Source organism: Mastomys coucha, unplaced genomic scaffold (assembly GCF_008632895.1).
Source record: "Mastomys coucha isolate ucsf_1 unplaced genomic scaffold, UCSF_Mcou_1 pScaffold7, whole genome shotgun sequence".
Lineage (NCBI taxonomy): Eukaryota > Metazoa > Chordata > Mammalia > Rodentia > Muridae > Mastomys > Mastomys coucha.
The window spans coordinates 61,151,283-61,156,212 of record NW_022196913.1 but is presented as its reverse complement, the minus strand read 5'-3'; the positions used below and the strand labels follow the sequence as shown (position 1 = coordinate 61,156,212).

General features: G+C 47.2%; 2 protein-coding genes across 2 annotated transcripts in view; one reads left to right on the top strand and one right to left on the bottom strand.

Moving 5' to 3' along the window:
* The window catches only part of LOC116081438 (F-box/LRR-repeat protein 21), a 16,501-nt gene extending 16,435 nt beyond the window's left edge, over window positions 1-66 (bottom strand). Inside the window, exon 1 of the mRNA XM_031358005.1 lies at window positions 48-66. The gene's annotated coding sequence lies outside the window, so the exon portion shown is untranslated. The remainder of the gene's footprint in view (window positions 1-47) is intronic.
* Il9 (interleukin 9) overlaps window positions 21-4,930 on the top strand; it is a 42,336-nt gene continuing 37,426 nt past the window's right edge. The window contains exon 1 of the transcript XR_004114887.1: window positions 21-494. The gene's annotated coding sequence lies outside the window, so the exon portion shown is untranslated. The remainder of the gene's footprint in view (window positions 495-4,930) is intronic.

Genomic DNA, 4,930 nt, shown 5'->3' with positions numbered 1-4,930 from the left:
TCAATTCCGCCCCGCCCCCAGCCACTAAATTTAAGTTCAGGGTTCACCTAGGAGGCAGACCCAGACGCCTGCCCGCGCCCCGCCCACTGGTAAAAGCTCCACCCCTAGAGCGTCCTACTCTAGGTAGCCTCGCCCCGCCCCCAGCCGCTCTGATGGACTCCAAGGTCTCACCTAGCACATGCAGGTTCCCAGGCCTCTAGAAGTCCTTTGGTGGTCCCAGGGCCACAGTGAGAGTGCTCCTTAAGTGCCAAGCGTTATGCTTGGTGAGTATTCAGTTAAATGATTGACCCAAACTAACAGTTCCAGGTTCCAGGTTTTAACTTGAGAAGGCCACCTCACTACCACCATGCAGACACTCGAGGGACCTTGACCAGCAACCAGCAACGATAGCCTCTCAGGTCTTGAGCTGCAGGCCAGGACTGCAGAAGGTCACCTGTGAGCTGCTAGCCTGCCAGCGAGGAAAGAATGCACAATGGACTACGGATTTTAAAAATGTGAGTTCAAGCCATGCACAGCGTTCGGGAACAGAGTTCTATGTTAACATATAGTGTCTCTCATTCTCTTTTTGTAATGACCAGCTTTATCGCGGTATAACTGACAAACAAATATGGGACATACCCTAGGTTTTTGTTGCCTTTGAAACCATCATAGCAGACAACATAATGAATATACCATAGATGTATGTCTCCCCCAGATTTCCCTAGGTCCCTCTGTAATTCCCTCTTCATGGTCTTCCCCCTCCTGACATTTTATATTAAGTTGCAGTTTATATTATAAAACAATTTCTGTGGTGTCGAGCTGTCAGCTCTTTTCCCTCAAAAGTTCAGTTGACATAGATCTTGCCACATTTACTTCCAAGTGACGTAAACAGACTTTTTTTTCTGTTGTCCTTCTTTGATCTCTTTTAGATTGTTTTGTCGCCTTATGAACTTAGATGCATATGCCATTCTAGATCATTCTGGTTTGCCAAAGCCCTCTACTTGGTGAAATTCCCTTCCATCCATGGACTCGACAAACCTCCTCCACACTCTCATTCCTGAGGAAAGGCTTTTTAGCTTAGATCTATATCAAACCCTCATAGACTTGGGATCCCCAGTCTGACCCACTATGTCTCCATCCTAGTTACATATCTCACTACCCATAGCAAGAAACTTGCAACTCCTGCCCCACCCCCAAGAAAGCAGCACCAAACAAAACAAAACAAAACAAACAAAAAAACAAAAAAACCCCACCTCAACTTGAGTGACAACTCACTGGAGAGTTGCAAGCCTGGAGTCTTCCGATCATCTCCCAGGTAGTTCAGCAATCAGGGAGACTTGTCTGCAGCTCAGCGGGTAGGAGTTTAGCTCCCAGCGATTGTGAACTGCTTCTACACAGCTGGGGAGGAGCCTTGAGAATGCTCAGATTCATTTCCCAGGTACGTGATCTTCTCTTTCCCTCCCGAGTCCTTCCTGGAGGAGCTGTTTCAGTTTCAAGGAAGCATCCCTTATTCTGTGCCCATAGTTTTAGATCTCATCTTTTCATAATGTTCCAAAGATCATGTGTCTTGCATTTACATTTTAGAAAAATTTTAATTGTTGTCCTTGAATGAATATACCAATTCCTCTCTCTCCCTGTCCTCACACCCCGATCCTTTGTCCTCCTTGTGATGGTCCTCTGGGGGCTCTCCGTGGGGCTTTGCTTCGTTTACTGGAGTTTTTATTCCCAGCCTCGTTTCTAGTTGTTCCCTGGGCATCTCTGTCTTTACTGAATTCCATTCACATACTACATTGACTTCCGTATTTCATTCAGCCGTTTGTGTTCTCTGGGACTTCATTCAGCTTTGTTTGTTTATGCCTTTTTTCATCTCTGTGAATGGATTTATCACCATGCTGTTTGGATTCTTTGTCTGGAATCTCATCTAGGTCACTCTTGCTGAGGAACATTGCTCTGGATGGGTAGAATTTGGAGGAGACATGTCTTGGTTTGTTGTTGTTGTTGTTACTTGTGTTTTTACAACGAACTTGCATATCAGGAGCTAGGTAGTTGGTTTAATTTTGTGATTATTTAATAAAGTTTGTTATTTTAGTTGGAAGCTGTGGTGGTTTATATATGCTAGGCCCAGGAAGTGGCACATGAGAAGGTGTGGCCCTGTTGGAGTGGGTGTGTCACTGTGAGTGTGGGCTTTAAGACCCTCATCCTGGCTGCCTGGAAGCCAGTATTCTGCTAGCACCCTTCAGAACTGTAGAACTGAAGATGTAGAACTCTCAGCTCTGCCTGCACCAGGCCTTCCTGGATGCTACCATGTCCCTGCCTTGATGATAATGGTCTGAACCTCTGAACCTGTAAGCCAGCCCCAGTTAAATGTTGTTCCTATAAGAGCTGTCTTGGTCACGGTGTCTGTTCCCAGCAGTGAAACCCTAAGACAGAAGCATTTGCAATGTTCAGGAGGGACTAGGTTGTAGCAGGATCGAGTTATGCTTTTCTCTGTTAGAAAGCCGTTGAGGGAACCAGGTTCTATTCCTAGCCCTCCCTTGCTGTTGGAAAATAAATTCCCATGGTTTAATGCCGTGCTGGCTATTCTTGGGTCACTTGACACACAAACTGGAGTTATTTGAAAGGAGGGGGAACCTAAGTTGAGGAAATGCCTCTGTAAGCTCCAGCTGTAAGACATTTTCTTAATTAGTAATTGGTGGGGTGGAGCCCAGCTCATCATGGGTGGGAACATCCCTGAGTTGGTGGTCCTGGGTTCTATAAGAAAGCAGGCTGAACCAGCCATGAAGAGCAAGCCAGTAAGCAGCACCCCTCCATGGCCTCTGCATTAACTTCTGCCCCGCTTGAGTTTCAGTATTGACGTCCTTTGATGAAGAACAGCAACATGGAAGTGTAAGCCAAAATAAACCTTTTCCCCCCAACTTGCTTTTTGGTCATGCAATAATAGAAACCCAGACTAAAACAATAGCCTACCAGCAATAGAAACCCTAATGGAGACAGCCACCTACCCACTTTATGGTACTTTGTTGTAGCATAGCAAATGGGCTAAGAAAGCTAGTCATTATCCAGGATTAGATTCAATATGAAGAAAACAGAGACACCGTCATATAACTCACCCCCATGCATAGCTCAAGAAGCCCCGAGTGAACTCAAACATTAAATTAACAAGCCCGGAGTGCATGTGTGTTGGTGTGAACACAGTCATGTCAAGGACCTGATGTGGCATGGGAAGTGACAAAGCCTAGGGTGAGGTTCAGAGGGATGCAACTACTTTTGGTTTTCCCTAGGGTAAGGTTCGGTGGGATGATGACATCTTCTTTTGGTTCCAGTGCAAACTTTGGCGAGGATGGACCCTGGTGTACAATTATCTAGTATTTTCAAAACTAGCACCTGCAGCTTCCTGGCCCAGATGTTTCAGCCTAAGACTGTTTGCCCCAGGGGACTCTCCCCCAGGCTGCAGTTCCAGGCTGCTGTTGGTGCGACTCCTTCAGAGTGCCTGTGGCCCATCTGACCCCAGCTTGTCTGCACATGCGTGTTCTTTCTTCATAACCTCATTGTCCAAGTCAGTACTCCGCACACCCTTAAGCTGTAATCGTTTTGGGGGAGCAAAGAGATATGGATAATACTATGAGTACTTGCATGTTAGCTATTGTTGGTGATGCAAAGGCCAGATCAGACCAGATTAAAAGCACATAAATGCAGGTTTATTTGACATTGCTCTTGGGGGCATTCAACAGGGCCAGAGAAGTCACACAGGTGCCTGGGTTAAGGTGGGGAGGTTTTCTAGACCTTAGGTGAGGGGGTAATAATGTGTCCCCCAGGAGCTGGGACTGTGCCCAAGTGTGGTCTGAAGCTAAGCCTCTGGGCGGACACTGGGATGGACAAGCCATGTCAGAAAGTCGGGCTGCCTCTGCTGCCAGAAATGAGGAACCCGGCTTTTGGTGCAATTCCTTTGTTCGGACTTTTCTTAGAGTGGGCGGGGTTAGGGGAAAGAAGGCAGATGGGGTTTCCCTGCTTGTGCAGGGGCGCGCTCCAGCCAAACAGCCAGTATAAATGGAGAGAGAGAGAAGGAGGAAGGGGGAGAGGGAGAGGGAGGGGAAGAGGGGGAGAGAAGGAAAGAGGGAGGAGGAAGGGAGGGAGGGACAGAGGGAGAGAGGGGAAGGGAGGGAGAGAGGAGAAGGGAGGAAGAGGGGGGAAGGGACGGATAGAGGGGAAGGGAGGGAGAGAGGGAGAGGGTAGGAGGAGTGAGAAGGGAAAAACACACAGTAAAATGAGTGGTTAGTGGACAGTAGAGAACAAACAGAAGACAGGGGTGGGTTACAAGGGCAAAAAACTATGTTAGGGAGACGAGGAAAGATTTAGACTGGGGAGCGGTAAAGATGCAGATAACATGGAACACCCTCATCTTCAGGAGGCTGAGGCACAGGGACCCTGAAAACCAGGCCACTTATAAGGTCTTCAGGCAAGGAAAAAAATGAGAAAGGGGCGGGAACCACAACAACATAAGACAAGTACAAAGGAGGGCCAACCTGGCCTTGGAAGGCCGAACCTGTCTTCTAATGTATTAACGGGTAATAAGGACTTTTCTGGACTTTTAAAGGTAGATAAGTCTACCTTTAAAAATAGATGCAGAAATAGTCTCATTTCCTCTGCTTTCTGGTTTTAGAGAAAGTGGTGATGGAGACTCACATCCTGTTTCTGCTACTTCCTGTTGTACTAAGGACAAGCTAGGTCACTCTCTCTGCCTACTCCTTCAAATAACAGGGTGTTTGTATTGGACCGGCTAAGACGTGTGTGTTCACAGCAAGAGTTTAGAAATCAGCTGGCACACAGTGAGTGCTATGCTAAGAACATCCATGCATCTTTCCCGGTTCGGTTGCTGAATTCGAAACTGGAAGCTGATTCTACTGGATGTGGTGCTTTGAGGAGCCAGTTAGATATTGAGGGTAGGGCTCTC